Consider the following 19,206-nt stretch of genomic DNA (forward strand, 5'->3'; position numbering starts at 1 on the left):
TATATATAGATATATATATATCTATATATCTATATATATGACTGAAAGCAGAGAATTCTTTTACTTAAAAATGACTCAAACCTATTTATCAATTATCAAACTTATTGGTGATTAATTGTATAATTGATTAATAATCTCAAATATCAATTAATTGTATAAAGTAAAAATAAAGGAAAGACCAAATTTGATGAAGCAACAGGTGAATAGCTCTTTTTGGCCCACTGTGGTTTGCCCTGTGACAGCGGTACCAAGAAAATTCCCAACTGTAATTGCGGTGTCTGTGCCACATTTCTTTTTACGTTGACTTTGGAGTAAGATTTTAAATAATCTCACACACTTACCATTAATTAACAGTTCATAGAGAGCCTTTATCCTGTCAAGGCATTTTTTAGAATGGTCTGATAGCTGCCATTTTGGCCGGAGGACTTGTGTGGACCAGGTTTTCTGCTTCTTACTTTTCTACTTTTCTATATTCCACGTTTTTATATTTGGATTATAATCTATGTTTCCCTTTACATAAAGATATTTGCAGCATACATTGATTCAGAAAAAAGGTAAATAGGTGCATAAAAATTCACCAGAATACAGGAAATGAAATGTTTAATGCTCAAAATTTACTGCTCACTTCTTTTTTCTTTTTTTTTCTTTTTTTAAAAGAGACCCCCACAAAGATGAAATCATAATTCGAACCTTGAGCAGAGAAGCAAATTGAAGAAAAAGACTAACTATTGTCCTTACATTTCCCATTGGTGTCTTCAGTGAGCTGAAAGGTAAACTCTTCAATCAGTCCAGCAACACTCCTCATGTACTCCATGTGCTGCTTGACTTCGCAAACCACAATAACTTCTTCTTTCAGTCTAGCCAGCAGCATTAGCTTGTCAAAAACATTTTTTTTCCCACTCCATATCACCATGACCTGCAAAACATTACATTAAAGTGTTATCTTACAACCTCCTATAAAAATACTGGGACAGAAGATATTTTGCATGTTGTATACTACTATAGAGAAATAAACCCTGACAGGATGAGATAGAACCCCAGATTCCATATGTACATTAAGATGTGTGCATCAAACAATTTGTATTCAGTGCATTTCAGAGGAAGTACTTATATTCCCATGGCCAGGAGTAGTTGTCCACAGCCAGGAGTTCATTGGGAGGAGGCAGTTTTTCAACTTCCCCCACAGTAGCATTGTGGTCATTGATTGTAACTTCCAAGGCTTTCTTCTCTACAGCAATCTTTCTTCTCAGTTGATGCCTTCGCTTATTCCCACCTACAATGAGAAACACAAAATGAGTGTGCACTCACACGATGACCACACAAAAGCACCATACAAAATAAGGCTTCACAATATGCATGTATGTGTTATGATTATTGTGACAGATGCTGTGTGATCATTTTTGCATCACAAGTTTCATTATCATTTGAAAAATTGTGAAAAAAATTTCGGAAGCTATTTTAAACGATTATGTCTTTTTTAATAAATAGGACAAAATTGGTAGGTCAGGACATCTCTACACTTATTGCAGAAATATTGGAAATATTTGGATGTTGCACTCAACCTTATGATTTTGACAGTTTTTCAGTTTGTAAACCTACTTCAAAAGATAATTTATTTATTTTTTTTTATAAATGGCTTTGCTATTTTTACTATGTATAGTATAGTAGTGAATTCATTTTTTCCACAAATCTGCATTACTAGTGGCCTTTTCTGCTCTCACCAGACTGATGATACAGCTGAAATTTTCGCTGTTTGATGCCCAAATATAGCCCCTCGATGGTCCTCTGCAGGTCATTTTGGATTGTTGCTCCTTTGGACGACAAACAAATTAATGCCCATCTCAGTTTACAATCGGCCTCTTTTCAGATCCCCTGTACAAGAGCAGAACCAAATGATTCTTTAAAATATGCCATCAAATAATTTTTTCAAAGTACCTGAGGTCCACTTCTGAACATCAGACACCCACTGCTGAACTGTGTCTTGCTGTAGAGATAACTCAGCGGTGAGTTTCTCCAGGTCCTTTGTTGCCTCTGTAATCCTCTGTAAACAAATGCTGAGACAATTTAAAAACAAAAATGTTATTATACATATTTGCCTAGTTAGTACCTTGAGGTATCTTTTGGCCAGTGTCCGGTCAAGGTTTTCTGCCTTTCGCTTGTTCCAGCCACTTGCCTGAATATGCATGTCTGTTTGTTTGGAGTGTTTTCAGTTTTGCACTTCTTTCCTGCTATACCTCAGAGTTTATTATGGTCTTAGACCTTGTAATTAGTATGCTTTTTCCACCACTGAGATAATGTCTTCTTCTCCCCCCCCCATAATGTCTTCTTCTCCCCCCCCCATCAATGAGATCGCACCACACAGGAAGTTAAATGCACACAGGATCCGGTAGATTTCAAAATTAAACACAGCGAACAAACATCCGATAGTACGACGGAGCATTAGGGCCACATCAAGGGAAAAAAAAATAAAGATTTGTTTTATTTATTTTGTATTTCGAGAATAAAGTCGAAATATCGAGAATAAAGTCAACATGGCGAGAATAAAGTGGAAATGTCGAGATTAAAGTTGAAATGACGAGAATAAAGTCAACTCGTTTATCACTTAATCACATTAGAGCGACTGTCCGCCATGCTAGCTGGCACATAGGCAACATCGTAGATATGGGTTACATCCTTGGAGTGTAAAGGTGAGTTTCTGAAGCGGTGAAACTGTATTCTTAACCGAAAGCTGTATCATATCAATAAAAGGTAAAGCCTATAGACCCTGAAATTACATTTGGCCCACAAACAGGCTGAATTTGATCTTGATGACAGACTGATTTATCAGCCTGAAACACCTGACCATGCACCGCAAACAAAATTGATCACTATACACCATGCAAATTGCTTCAATGACATGATTGAAGCATTTTCTGACCCCGAGACTAACCAGACCACTGGCAGTGAGACAATTACTCCCAGATAATTCTGAGGAAGCTGGTAGTGGGACAGGGGTTCTGAGAGATGTCTTCAGTGCATTTTGGCACGAATGCTATGATCGTTGCACACTCGGGACAACAATGCAAGTACCCTTCATCAGACATGATTTCAAGGCTGACACATGGAAAGCCATTGGCAGAATTTTATTGAGAGGATACCAAGACTGCCACTAGCTTCCTATCAAGCTTGCGCCCCCTTTTGTTGAGGAGATGTTATTTGGAGCAGTGTACAGTGATCTGACAGAAGCCTTTCTTCAGTTTGTAAGCTGCCAAGACCGAGAGATCCTCAGACAAGCCTTACAAGATTTCTCCTCTGTTGAACCTGATGACCTGTTGGAGGTCCTTGACAACTATGAATGCAGAAGAAAACCTTCAGCAGACACCCTTCCACAAATTCTGATGAAGAATTTTTGTTCAAAAGCCTATGTTTGTCATCGATTGTTGGAGGGACATCACACAATCACGGATCAATCTGAATTATGAAAAGCTGTCAAAGATGTATGCCGATCTTAAACCCACAGCTAAGAAGGTGTTAAGGCTGTTGAAGTTCCCAGCAGATATGAGGGCAAAGCAAAAAGAGATCGAACATCATCTCAGAAGGTATATCAGGGAACTGGATGAAGAAAAACTTGAGAAATTTCTGAGATTCGGCACAGGGTCCGATTTGACCATTACTGTTGAATTTACAGAAATGACGGTTCACAAGACGGCCACTTGGATGGACATGACTGCTATGAAAATTTCCCTGACTTTCGTGCTGAATTCATTGAAGTCCTTGAGAGCAACGTCTGGGTGATAGACATTGTGTAGCACAATATCTGGCCCCTCAAAAACAATTGTGGCCATGATGTTGCCAAGCCAAGGTTTCTAGAAAAAAAGAAAAGAAGCTGCTATTCTTACCTTGAAAGCCTTTTATAGGTGCAGTTTGTCTTCAGTTCTCCTGCATTCATGCAAAAACTAAGGGCTCTGTTTTTTTGCAGATGTTATTATGACTTTATACCAGGAACCTCTTTCTACCACTACTTCTGTCTCCGTTTGTATAGTTCAAGTACAGTTTTCACAAACTATTTTCTAGGTCAACAATAATTGTGTATTTGTCTGACAGTTTAAGTAAGCTTAAACTAGGATTTATTACAATAAGTAGGTAGTGGAAAATGGAATTTCAGGTTAATTAGTTCATTTATTAATTTTGTGCCTAATTAAAAATACATGTGGTTGCAGCTTTTAATGCACACAGGTCCTTCAGTCATGCCATCATTATTTCACTACAATAGGGAACTTGAACTGGTTGTGCAAATTTTGTTACATTTTTTGAATTTGCAAAATGGTTTATGATTTTATATATTTAATTTTGTACAACCACAGGCATAGTACAGGTAAAGCATGTCACAGGTTAGCTAGGTTTGTTAGATTACACTTCAGATGTTCTGTGAATAAGGTGATTTGTATTTTTTATTTGTATGTTTTACAGGATAAGGCACAATATGTCCAACAAAAAGGAAGTGAAAAAACACATCCGAGTTTACTAATGTAGCCAAGCAACAAGGAATTACTTGTTATGTGAGTGCAGTTTCTATCCCCCCAAAAAATGGACCAAGGGGGGAAAAAACAAACATTAAATGACATGACATTAAAAGTGCACCTATTTCATTTGTGTCAGTCTCCTGCAAAACTACCTGTGATTCCTGCGCAGAAAAACAAGCAGGTTTTCAACATGCCCATTTTCTGTGCCTCCGTCAGCGCGCAGTTGCTCCAGGCATCCTTCCAAGCGCGCAATGGATGTGATGAAGTAGTCTGCTATTACTTTTGGGTCGTCGTTTGTTGTGTAGGCTTCCATCCACACAATGTAGCGACTAAAACCATCAATACAACCATTGATGCCAATGCCGTATGGCTTCAGCTTGTCGTACAAATCCACATGCCATAGCACGTTGGGACCTTTGTTGTGGTAATGCCTGCGTCTCAGACGCCGCGCTCGCCTGAGCTCCACTCCTTCAGGATCAAACAATTTGATCAATTGTCTTATTGTGTTTTGCAATACAACATATCTTCTCTGTATTGCGCGTTGGTGTAATTATCGATACGCTTGCATCTGTCCATTACCTGCCATTTCAGTTTGCAGGAATGCGGCCACCTCTTCCAAGTTTGTGTGGTTTCTCCTTCTGAACAGATGCAATTTTCGGCACAATCTCTAAGTCCTAATACTTATCACCATATTGTGTTTATGCGCTAAAAGAGAAAGAATTTCCTTGTTATTAAAACCGATTCTTAAGTATAATTTCACGAGTTCATATAGGCCTTCACAAGGCATTTTGTAGAAGACTATAGGTAAAGCTAGTAGTTTGGTTTATTCACAACAGTCCGACTGAATTCTTGAAATATCAACTTTTTCTCAACATCGACTTTATTCTCGAAAAAGTATTTCCACTTTATTCTCGTCATGTTGACTTTATTCTCGACATTTCAACTTTATTCTCGAAATGCAAAATGCATAAAAAATAAAAAACAACCTTCCAACATTTTTTTCCCCCCCTTTGATGTGGCCCTAATGCTTCGTCGTACGATCGTAACTCGTCACTTTGTCAACATTAGTTTCTCCCGCTGCCACGGAATAATGTGTTGATCAGCAAATCAACCTCAGACAACGCATGTAGTGGGCGAGGGTTTGATCCGTCAGATGGAGCGAAATGGCAAGGGAGTCCTATGATAATCTGGGGCCACAGCTATACTAGGCGATGCAGCATCCATAGCAACCAAAACGTGTCAGTTTCACATTATTCTGGCAATATCTGAAAAATCTTCACAACAACTAGCAAGCGAGTGATATATTCACTGAGTGAATATTATGAAAATAAAATATATATATATTTCTCGCTAGAAATGTAATCAAAACGCATTTTTATGCAGATACTCACTCAATATTGATTTTTTCACTAAAAATGAGAGAAATGTCCGCCATGTTTTTTGTTCCCACGGCCGGAATCTTGAAAGTCACGTGACTTGGATGCAGTCGCGGCGCCAGAGATGTTCTTTTGCTGGTGCTTTGGGGTTGCTCGACGTTTCAGTGAGGGTGCTCTGAAATTTTGAGTTTCCCTTGACACAAATAACGTTACACACACTCGTGCAGATGCCCACCCACCTCCGCCAGGGTTTACTAAGCGAGCGACAAGAGATTGATTTAAAGTTGTTGATACAACAGCACCATAGAACTCTGATTAGCCCACCAAACATATTTCAAATACCAGCCAACAAACCGGGTTCAAACAAACAATCATTACTGCAGCTCTCATACAGTGGCTCAGAAGATTAATGCAGCAGGCCAAATACACCACCCATAGCCAAGCACACACAAACGTGCATGTATCCTCACAATTTTCACACTTCCACGTATGGTCAAAATAACAGTCATATCTGTAGTGACTTAATATATCTAATAAGCCACTGAGGGCGAATGTGTTTTCTGGGCTAAAAATAAAACCGATGTCCATTGATGTCCATGATCCATTTATCCACATTTCTGTAAAACACATGTTCACTGTAATGGTCTTCTACAAGACAGAGCAGAGTAAAGTTCTTGCATGGACCCTATCAGCTGACTCACCCACTGTGGCCTGGCTGTGCAATCCCCTGGTCTAATGTCATGTACAGCAGGGTGACGTTAAGCATCCTCAGCAGCAATCACAGCCGTGGTCAGATCACCTTCCTCCGGCCGCTTTTCTTCGTCCCGGTTGGTGACAAGTTCACCATATCTCAGTCTCATTTACAGATTTTGATAAAGTCTCCACACCTTGACGTTTAGGGAGTAAAATACTATCCATTCCTTCTCTAATCCTAACGGCTCCAAATACTGAGCTCTTCTTTGTGAATACGTTACTGCGGAAGTAAGGTCAAAAATTCAATGCGTGCTGCACCCTTTGGCCGAATACGATCACCTGTGTTTTGTAGCCTAAAAATAAGTTTGTTTTATTTATGCATTTATTCATTTTTCAAATATAAGTTATACTATTTACACATTAACAATTTTTTATTTATTTAAAAATGAACCACAGCAATTTCTCAGGGGTGCTAAGGGGGTGCTATGGCAACCCTAGGGGTAGCTACAGCACCGGCTAGCCCCTCCCTGGCACCGCCTCTGCTTGGACGCAAAACAATAGGAAAAGAATAGGTAGAAAGAATTTAACAGTCATACAATTCATGGGCCATTATTATAACCCCTCTACATTATTGCACTTTGGACAAACGTAGTCAGGGTACGTTTTTATATGAGACTGGGTTGTTTCATGCCTGTCAAGGTCTCCCTTTCCAACGAAGACTGAATGTTTTGTTCAAATGATTCAGCTTTTGAATAAGCCTATGGCAGAATAACTTTGAGGATATTAATTTTAATTGTATTTCATACCAAAGCATCGTGTTTGCGACAGCCTACAGGGAAAGGGAAAAAAAAAGTATTCACTTAGGTTATGGACAATGACACATTGTATAAAAATTCTTCTCTCTTCCTTCTTGATGGACATTTCAATTAAAAGGCAGATTATATAAACTGTGTGACAGAGGTTCAAATATTTCTGTAAAACATAATTTTCATAGAGACCAATTTTCCTGAGTTAACACTGTTTTGAGTAAGATAAGAAGATCAATACCACTCTTATCGGTCATATCTACAGCCAGGAGATGGTTAGCTTAGCACAAAGAAGGGAAACGACTAGCCTGGCGATGCATTCTCATGAATGGGTTTGTATGATATTGTACGAAAACTCATGCACAACAATTGGTATGATATCCTACAAAATGACGTGTTAGCTTGTTGCAAGACGTTCGGTTTTCTTTCCTGACAACTGACTGATTCACGGCAGAGCACGGTCAAGAGCAGTGGCGCTGGCAGGATGAGTGTGTGTTCCTAGCATACTTTTATCATTTCATAATGAACAATCATGAAAATATTTCACTGAAGCGGGGGGGGGGGGAAGAGAGAGAGAGATGCGCTCAGAGCAGACAGCTGTCTCTGAGATATGATATGTGCCATGTAAACATCATATCCCAAATATGATCAGAAATGGGATTAAGCCTCATAACTGCAATATTCATGTTAGTCTCGCTTTACCAGACCTTCCTCCACAGCGCTGCAGAGGAAGGTCTGGCTAGTTCACTCAGCATTCCGGGATGGGAGAAAAATGTGCTCTGGTTTATTGCATACCTGCAAACTCAGAAGGGCTGAAAAAGGTGCCACCTTTTTAGTTATGATGCAGTGGGGTCAGGGTGTCCTCCCCCAGAAAACTTTAGTGTTAAAAACTTAATTTCCTGCATTTTGGTGAATTTGTATGCACCTATTTCTTAATCAATTTATGACACACACACACACACACACACACACAGGAAAGGCATGGACCCAAATGCAGTTAAGAGGTAATTTATTAACAAAAAAAAGAGTCTTACACAAAGTCCTCAGGAAAGTAGCCAGGCAGGAACAAACGGAAGAAAACAGAATCCACAACAGGAAAGCTCAGCACAGTACACAAACACAGACACAGACTCCGCAACCAACAGCAGCCGCAGCTACAGAAATATAATGCTCCCACACAAGACAAAGACAACACAGAGACTAAATACACAGGTTAACAAGGATTAACAAGAAACAGGTGACACAACAGGTGAAACAAATCAGGGCAGGGCAGAACAATCAAACAGGCGGGAAAACAAAAGACAGGAAGTAAAGTAGACAGGACAAGGGAGACAAGACGGACTTCAAAATAAAACAGGAAACAGAACAGAACTAACAATCGTGACACAATTCAGAAAATAAAAACATAACGGAATAAGGCTCTCAGGCTTCCTGTATTGCTTTCAACTATTTCTTCTCATGTAGATCAACTTTTATAATTATATCTGAGTCAGCACAAATGCAGCCTATAGTCTAGGTCCTGGGTAAGATTTGTATGCACTTCATTTAGCGGAGAATATCTCAACTGTTATAGACTAATATGACCCCATTGAACAACCTGGGATGTGTGCCAAAGTCTCTACCTGGGACGAAAGTCGAAACAGGTGACACTGTTATCACACTACAGGTGAATGGGACTTTTTTCCCTTTATAGATATCCTCATGCATTTCTACCAGTTTAATCTTCATATTAAGAGAAATACTTTTTGTATTACACTTTGTCTTAAAAATTTAATAAAATATGCAAATTAGGCAATATCTCATTAAATATGCGTACATATAAGCTCTTGAAGCTACATATTTTCTGAGGTGATCACAATGTTTACAATGACCATGTAGTGTAGGCTAAGGGTAAGAATTCTGGGTTGATATTTATAATTGTGTTTTTGTAGATGTCCAGTGTGTGTGTGTGTGTGTGTGTGTGTGTGTGTGTGTGTGTGTGTGTGTGTCTGTGGGGGGGGGGGGTATTGAATGGAAAAATTATAAATCCAATTGTATACAAACAAGGGACTTTTTTTAAAGAAAGAAAACAAGCATTTCATTAATATACAGACATTTTATATCCAACCTTGCTATCATTGGAATGTTAACTTAAAGTGAAAAATACAAAACAAGAGGTTTATTCCCTGTGTTGCAAGGTAAAACTTTCACAACAGAGTCCAGGTATGGGGATGATGATGATGAGAGCTCATTCAGTGATAGGATTTTTACAACTATTGCCTCCCATGCATTTGCAATACTTGCAACAACGGATACCAGCTACCCGACAGGGACACCCATTCTTGTGTGCACACTTGCCACAAGAGCAGGGATCTGGCAAACCTTCAGGTTTTGAGATTACAATCTCAGGGACTAATAAACTGCCCTTTCTTACAAAACCATAAGCATCTGCATTTAAGATCGAGGCGTCTGTAAATGGTGCTTGGACCATTGCTGCTGTTGATAATAGGCTCTTTGTATATGTTTTCTTGCATTAGTTGAGGTGCAAGCGGTCCTCTCAAAGTCCATCTTAAGGGCATTACTATTGAACGCAGCAATGCGCAGGTCGTCAAATATCACCATGTCCGTTGATGGTTTGAGACATTTGACCAAGAATGTTTCCGCCATTTGTATTGCACTCTCTGTTAGCTGTGGACAGTTGAAATTGAGAATCAGAGAAGAGTTGTCTGGTTTGTGGACAGTGTTCAGAGCTGCAAGTTTGGTTGATATTTTGCTGGTTGTATCGCACCCAGTCAGCGCATGTATCTTGGGAGACACTGTGTGAGCTCGTCTCCCAGCGCTATGCAGACATGATGTGGTAATATTGATCTTTTCACTCCTGAGTTTCGGATGAGCCAGAGCTCTTGGAGGCCAAGAATTCTCCAATTGACTGTTATGTGGTATAATAGGCACACAAAGTAGTAGAGTAGAAATGCTTTGCCTTCTGAGAATATAGTTCCCAGTTAATATATACGGTTAGAAGATGGCTGTGTCTCATGTGACCTTGTTATTTGTACACGCTGTGACTATACAAATCACAACATGTAAATAGGAACATGTTGGTGTTATTTGTCACTTATTCGGAGCAGTAGGCTAGTTGGAACCGATTACCTTCAGGATCCATGCTAGGTTAAACTACCGGTGGAGCCGTCAGAAAGAGTTACAACATGCACAGAGATGAGAAGGGTATGTATGGACTTATCTAACTCTGGGGGATACGGGGAATAAGACAAAGTCCCAATAAGTCGGTGTGTTCCTTTAAAGTTTAGGTTAATAAATAACTGGCAATTCCTGTATGTTGTTAGTTGTATGTAATAGGTTGACTGTTTTTTAGCCATTTTCTTTATATCAAATCAGAATGCTTACGCTCTTCTATGACCTTATAATCATGGTCATTGTGAACATTGTGATCACCTCAGAAAATCTGTAGCTTCAAGGGTTTATATGTACGCATATTTAATGAGCTATTGCCTAATATGCCTATTGCATATTTTATTTTATTTTTTAGACAAAGTGCAATACAAAAAGTATTTCTCTTAACATGAAGATTAATCTGGTATGAGGATATCTATAAAGGGAAGAAAAAGTCCCATTTACCTGTAGTGTGATAACAGTGTCACCTGTTGTGGTTTTTTTCAGGACTTTCGTCCCGGGTAGAGACTTTGGCATACATCCCACATTGTTCAATGGGGTCATATTAGTCTATAACAGTTGAGATATTCTCTGCTAAATGAAGTGCATACAAATCTTACTCTTCCCTCCTCTTTTGTGTCTTTTGTTGAGGAAGAAACCTCCTTAAATGTGCACATGACAATTATTCACCTCAATGATAAATTCATTCATTTTAATGAATTAATAAACCCCTGGACTGTAATATTTCAGATGTGTTTGAGTAATTTCTGCTCATGTTCAAAACTTTGTGCACATTCAAAATAAATCTGTGTTCTCTGAGATTTGGAAGAGTTGTGATATTTTAAGAAGAATAAAGTGATAATAGGGTATTACAAGAATACAGTCACTATATTTCAGAAAATAATCTACCTGCACCATAGTCTGCTGTGCATTACGTGATTGATCTGCTGATATGGTAGATCTCAGACCTTCTGACAGACACAGAGCCCCGCCTCTGAATGACATAAAGTTTAGCTAGGGAAGTGGCTGTACCTAACAGTCTATAGGCTGTACGCTGCTCTACATCGGAGGTGGAAATCCAAAACTACGGCAGAAATACACGGAGCACAAACGCGTCAAATCTGCCGCAGAATGCCCACAGCATTGATGCTGCACAGACCACGGAAGCCGCACTGCTCATCTGTATTTTTACAGAGAGAGTGGACACTAAAGCGATGCACAGGTCTGCCCGCAGGCAGCGCCTGCACACCAGGCCGCCGGATGGTGTTGCTAAGAACTTGCAATGTATAACTATTATCAGACCAGCCCTCGTGGCCTCGAAACACTACCGGCCCACCGGGAAAAGTCCCGACTCTCCCGATTCTGTTTTACATGGTTTAGTTGTCAGCATTTTAACCGTGTTTAATCCAGCTGCTAGCTAACGGTAGGCTAACGTTACCTGCTGCCAAGTGTAATGTTAACTAGCGTCACGTGCAGCAATGTTTTAGTTGCCTATCTCATCAGAGAGAAGTGCAGGCATTTAAGTGGCACCGAAATCTGCGTTGCTATTCGGTCCGGTAGATAACGGTCGTTAGGGTCGTTATTAGCATTCACATTGAACTAACATTGTGTTGTATCACGTAATATGTTTTATTATGAAGAAGACCGCAGTAGGTTTTTGAAACTACCGTTTATGGGAAATTGTACACCCCCCCCCAAAAAAGAATAAAAACTCTTTGGATCTACACGATTCACGTGGATGACATTTTCCCATTCAAAACGGCGATTTTCCCCGAAAAGCGACTAGTTTGCAGGTATGTTATTGGCATTTCTTTAAACCAATCACAATCGTCATTTGCGAAGCAGAGTCATGGTGTCGCTGCAAAATAGCCTTGGGAAGGAATTTGTTTCGGTGGAACATGTGTACATTCAAAGGTTGTTTTAGTCGTGCAACAGAAAACTCAGATTGGACAGATAGTCTAGCTAGCTGTCTGGATTTACCCTGCAGAGATCTGAGGAGCAGTTAACCATAGTCCTCATAAATCCACCACAGATTAGAATGCCAACACAAAGAAAGAGGAAGGTAATGGACATCCGGCCGAAAAGAGTGAAATCGTGGGGAATTTCCGGCAGCAACAGAGCAATCTCGGAATTGGAACATCGTGGATATAGACTATGTCCAAGTTAACACACATGATTTGATTCAAACAACATGCTAGCTCCGTCTGTGGGTTTAGCGATACTCGCATCCAGCAACCACTTTATCTATGAATCGAGTCATAAAAATGTATATTCTGATTAATAGTGGATGGGTTGTTGGTGAAATAATGTATAATTAATGAGAAAAGTATTACTGTGAACAGAGCAGAGAGCAGAACAGAGCTGCTGTCGGCTGCTGCTCCTGTGCGCATCATCATTAGATGCGTTGAATGTCTCACAGAAAAAATGTACCCACAGTGCGTACAGGATTACGGCTGCTGCCGCCTCTGGTCAAGAGCGTTAAGAAAACCACTGACATAAACCTGTACAGTACCTGTACTGTCGTAAAACATCCAACTCACACCAAACAGAGTGAATTATGACTGTATACACACAAAACCTTCATTTATGATGCTACGGTATGTGTAAGACTTAAGACTAAATAAGTCTTAGAATATAAAGAGTATAAATGAATACTTTTTAAATACTTTTAAGCCCCCGCGGGTACCCCGTGTTGTGACATACAGTTATAACTGACATATTCAAACTGACATATTTTCTGTGGACGTCAGCTAAACAGGACAGCCTGTATATAATAACCGATCAGACCAAACCAGCAGCGGAACCCTCAGCGCTTGAGATAAATGTAACTAAAGATAAATCAAAATATGACTATACAGATGTTAACTAAATGTGTGCAATACAAACAGAACTAATGTTCAGCGAACAATACTAAATTAACTACTAAAATGATGTATGAAGCTAAATCTGTCATCCTTTATTTCTTCTGTTATCTAATGTACAGTATGTGCACTGAAAGTAACAAAAAAGGTCAACAAACCAAAAGAGGAGACAATAAGCTACTAAGAGTAAATTATAAAGAAAAGCTTTTGTGCTCTTTAAAGAGTGCAGAAAGGTTACAGGCATTTAAATCAGCTGTGTGGCTGCAGGTGATGACTGCCATCACATCAGGAAAGTCTAAGATAAGTGCCCTCTGGTTTTCACTTCAGACACCATTGTCTTCATTGAATGCAGCACTGATTGCATTGTCACTATCAGCACATGCTTTATTCATGGGGTAATACTTTGCATTTAAATACTTCTGTCATATGCAAATGACAAGGCTGATATCTAAATTGCAGTCTCATTCCACAAAGAAAAATGTTTGCCTACAAGGATTACAATTCAATTGCATTGAGATGCTACATTGCTATTATGTTAGCTTTGTGAAAATGAAAAAAAAAGACTTGCTATTTATTTTTTAATTCCAGTGTTGATGCACTGCTCGTTACTCACCAAATAAGTAATGACAATACTTAACTTGTTACTCAACAGCATAAGTAGTCACATTGATAATTGACACCTTACTTCCTGTTACTCGACCCAGCTTTGTCAAAATGGGCCTTTAAACAACTCCAAAGCCTTGACACCCACACGTCACACTTCTGCATTTAATACATACAGAAACTGACACGTAATTTAACTGCCAGGTAGCCCACATTTGAGAGGTATTTATAACCATCAACATCTAACAAAATGTTGGCAGATTGATAGGAGCCCCCAAATTGGGAGACGTTACCTCTACCTCTAAACTCTGGACTACCCACTAGTTCAACTACAACGTGGCCTTTTTACACATAGAGAATGAGAGACAGAGGAAACAAACTAGCACAGTAGCCTACATGTGATGGGGAGACTGCGTGTTGGTGGTATTGAAGAAGGAAGAAGGACCACACCAGCATCTAACTGGACTCGAGTGATATGAGATACGTTTACATGCTGTTTAATGTGCTGCAGATGAGCAGCTAATTAGCTATCTAGCCTGCAAACTAACAGTCCACTTTTCCCTCTGGTAAATGTTTGTTGGCCCATTCCAGAAGCTGTGGAATTGTGCCGGACTAGACGTGGGTTCATATTTCTTATGCCGACCTTACACCAAAGGACTTTTCAAGCGATTCCATTGTCGCAGACTAAGTTCCAATATCGTAATGAAATCCTGAGAGTCTTGCTAGAGTTGGCGCGTTCCCGTCGTCTCAATCGTTTGGTGTAAGTTGGTCATAAAACTCAGTCAGTCTTTTTCCCGTCTTGACATTTAGACAAAATCTACGTGTTTGACATTATCGTAAATTATAAGTCTTGGTATTGAAGTTAAATCACGTCATTGTCAACAACCAATGAGGGTGCTCCCTCCAGCACCAAACAGGAAGCCACAACAGCTAGAGCCAGTGTTTTGTTTATGGTTGCTATGGCACCGTGCTAAGCTAAACGCTAAAGCGAGTCATCCAACAGGAGAGGCAGAACAGAAAATTTGTAATATTTCCCTTAAGTTACCAGCTAACGCTAGCGTTAGCTAGTTAGCTTCGTTAAATTTAGTAGTAGTTTATGACCAAATTACAAACCAGCTACATGACTGCAGTGTAATCTGCATCATGTCCTGTCTCCTTTACGCTCTATCCAGGCATAATTCCCTGGACCTGATTCTCTGGATTTCATATGAGAAAATGGCTAAATAGAGGTCTTTTAGATGGCATTTGACCTCTGGTACTTACTTTACTGATTTCTCAATATTCTCATATTTAGCAGAGATGTTCACAAGTCATTTTTTGCAAGTCCAAGTCAAGTCTCAAGTCTTTGAGCTCGAGTCCAAGTCAAGTCTCAAGTCTTTGAGGGGCAAGTTCAAGTCAAGTCTCAAGTCTTTTGCCACAAGTCCAAGTCAAGTCTCAAGTCTCTGGCCATCTGATCTGTCTCTAACACTGTATTGTTAAATCTTATGAATTCAAAACATGTCCTGTAGCTACCATCCATACAGTACAGTATCAAAATCAGTTGTAGGGTAACGTCATGGAGTCTACTTAACACATCCCTTTAGCCCTCGGACCTGGTGAAATATTAACCTAAGTCTGTCACATCATATGGATACAACTATAAAGATACAATCTGCCTGTTCCCAGCATTAGCACAACACTTTGCGATGGTTAGCTTGTTACCTGTGACGATATATGCTAAATGTAACTTCTCTTTTCACATTAGTGTGTGAGTGACTGACCTATTTAGGTGCTTTTTGAGATGCCTGATGAAGTCCGACGTTGTTGATCCAGCATCATTTATCTTGGTGCCACACACTTTGCATGTAGCTGTTAGCTTACTGCCTCTGTTTACCAAGTTATTGAAAGCAAAACTAATGAGAAAAGGTACAACTCCAGGAGGATTTGGTGTCGCCATTGGCAATGCATTTTTTGATATGTGAGTGCGCGCACATAGGCGCATGCGTTATGTTGCACATTATGGCAGGGGACATGCAGCTCGTCATACGTTTCCCCGTATATGCGCCAATAAAAGAAAATAGAAATACATGAATACATTTTTATTTAAAAAGCTATAATTGCATGAAAACAGGTTGTTGATGAGTCTCGAAGCTCGAGTCCGAGTCAAGTCTGAAGTCTTTTGGGTTGAGTCGCAAGTCAAGTCTGAAGTCTTTTGGGTCGAGTCCGAGTCAAGTCTGAAGTCAGCTGTTTGTGCGACTTAAGTGCGACTCGAGTCCGAGTCTCAGACTCGAGTCCCCATCTCTGATATTTAGGATGGTGTACTCTCTCTCTTTACATCTGGGCAGTGGTGGCCTAAAGGTTGTGACCGGGAGGTGACCGATGGGTTCAATCCCCAGACCGACAGGATAAAATCTGGGTGGGGAAGTGAAAGAGCAGCGCTTGTCCTTCCCTCATTACCACCATTGAGGTGCCCTTGAGCAAGGCCCTTAACCCCAACTGCTCCAGGGGAGCTGCTCAGTGGCCAGCAGATCAGACTGTGGTTGTACTGGGCAGCTTCCAGGTATGAATGTGTAACTGTGTGAATGTGATCAGGGCGTTCCTGCAAAAGAGAGGTTGCCTCTCAGTGAACCTTCCCCTGAATAAATAAAGGTTAACTGTACGTACACACTGCCGCCGACTTGAGCTGCAAAGAAGCTCTGGTCGCCCTGTCAAGGACGCTTGTCAAAAAGTACGAGGAAGCCGTTTGACGCTTTGGCCGCTCTGAGGTAGTAGCATTCTATGTTCGATCATGGAAAAAGCACAAGCAGCCACTGCATGGCCAATACATTGACACTAGAAACCTTTTATAAATTACATATATAATGACAGAATTTGTATTGGTTGTTGGTCGCAGCAGTGTCTGTTAGCAGTTAACTCGCTCGTTAGCCGCTGAACCGCAGCAGAATGCAGGCAGAGCGAGCAGCCGCCAGCTGTTGATCCGTGCAGGACTTCACCGTGAGCGGACTGTTTAGAGACGATGTGACAGGCAGGTAACGTTAACTGGTCCCTATACGCAAATATCATAAATGATAGGGAACCCAGCAACGGCAATGATGAGCTTTTCCTTCTTTTTCTCGGAACTAATGTTTTTGAAGGAACGAAAGTTTACATCGTATGTTTCTCCGGAATCAGCCAGCGCGAAGGACGTCTATATTCCGATTGGTTGCTGGCGTTTTCCGCTGCTTGCCGCTGAACAGCGTCATAGCTCATTACCATAAAGTTGACCTACTTTCAACTTTCTGATTGACACTCTGGTCGCTCAAAACGCCCAAAACGCGACGCCGACAGATTTGCCGCTTCTTGCAGCTAAGAGAAGCCAGCTTCCATTGAAAATGAATGACTTCCGGTATCTTTAGAAGCTCAAGTCGGCGGTGTGTAAGTACAGTTATGAATAAAAAATAATAAAAATAACATCTGAAAAAAAACGGGGCCTGTGCACTCACCTACGTTCCATGCCTTCTGTGTAGACAGTGTTAACACTACTCATTCCTGAAAGAAATCACATTCCTTTAATGCATTGCTCATTTACTGCCAAAAGCTGTGTATTTTTAAGTCAACAGAGAAAGAAAATATACCATGAACCAATGCATACCTCCTTTATTTCATGTTCTGTATGTCATGCCATTACAACACCACCATGATAGTCAGTGCTAACATTTTCATCCTCAACTGTGAGTTAGTCTATCACACACTGTCTGTGCACGGAAAACTGTGATATGGTACAGTATAATTGAGTTGAACAGCTCTTTACATCAGAATGGTTGATTCAGTTTTTTGGTTCTAACTTGCAAAATAAACCTAAATTGACAAATCCACTAAACAGTGAGAACCCTAAACTAAGAGGGGCTTATGTGTTCAGAACTAAGACCAGAGATGGAGAAAGAAGACGTAATTAAAAATAAAAAAAATGGTGAGAGAAGTATTCAGGCACTTAGAAATACTCTCGGGTCCTTGGCTACACTCTGCTTCATTATATTGGAAATGCATTTCATAGCCTATCCTGATCCTGTCATGAGGAGTGTGATGTTGCCTCTACAAGACAAGGCTAAGGGATTTAGCACATTCAAGAACAACTAATTAAAGGGATTTCAAGTATTTCACACAACATCAACGTTCCTATTTACATGTGATCCTAGTGTTTTCTACCAACATATAATCATTGCATATCCCCTAAGACGTCATTTTAACAACCATTATTGTACAAATTCTGTGACAAACAATTAAAACATGAATGGAGAAGGAAATTTCACAAGATATTAGCAACACCCAATATCCAACATGTCACTAATCATGTGCAGGATTCATTTACGTTATTATTTAAAGTAGTTAGTATTTATAAAATTTGTTTTTTGGGGTGAAAGTTTGTTCCCTGTACTTTTACATATCAATCTGGTCTTTCATGTGGTTTTCATTGGATTTCTCTGGTCGTATGTTCCAGCGGCTGTGATGGAAAATAAGCCATTTGGGAAATGACAGCATCAATTTTCTCTTCACCCACTGCTGGGAACATTACTGTACACATGGTTATTAAAGGTTAAACGATGCATGCACTGGCAGCTTGGCTTAATTTGTCATGACTGAGATGATTGTATAGTCTACCATCCCAAACTTTGAGAAATCTATCCTCCCCTTGAAAAGGCCTGGTACGAATGAAATCGAGTGAAGGCAAACGGTAACAATTAACAGTAAACAACATTGACTCTGAAGGACTGGAGTAACCACAAATCACCAACAAGAAGAGTCCACTGAAACTGACATTTAGTCTTGTGCTTACTTCTGATCAGTGCAGATATACAAAGACTGACTCTGATTGACAACAGCTGACTAAACACAACAGGAACAAACATAGATTTTACAAACTGAAGGAAGAAATGTACAGTACAACACAGCAAGAGCCTGTGCACAGATGTTATACAATTCCCAAAAACCTTAGATTCCAAAACATCAAAGACATTCTAAGTTCTTTGACAAAATAACTCACTTATTAGCTTTTTTAAAAGGCGTTCAGCCACTTCTCGCGTTCTTTATCTGCAGAGGGAGTTTTCTCAATTGTCAGAGAGAGAGTTCAGTTTCCAAGGAACTTTGGCCATGTGATAACGTTATACATGGGGGAAATTCTGCCAAACCTCAAAATACATTCAGGGATGTTTCAACGTCTTGTGCCAATGTTCTTGCTTTCAACAAACTCTGTACATGC

This window comes from Sander vitreus, chromosome 14, assembly GCF_031162955.1.
Source record: "Sander vitreus isolate 19-12246 chromosome 14, sanVit1, whole genome shotgun sequence".
Taxonomy (NCBI): Eukaryota; Metazoa; Chordata; class Actinopteri; order Perciformes; family Percidae; genus Sander; species Sander vitreus.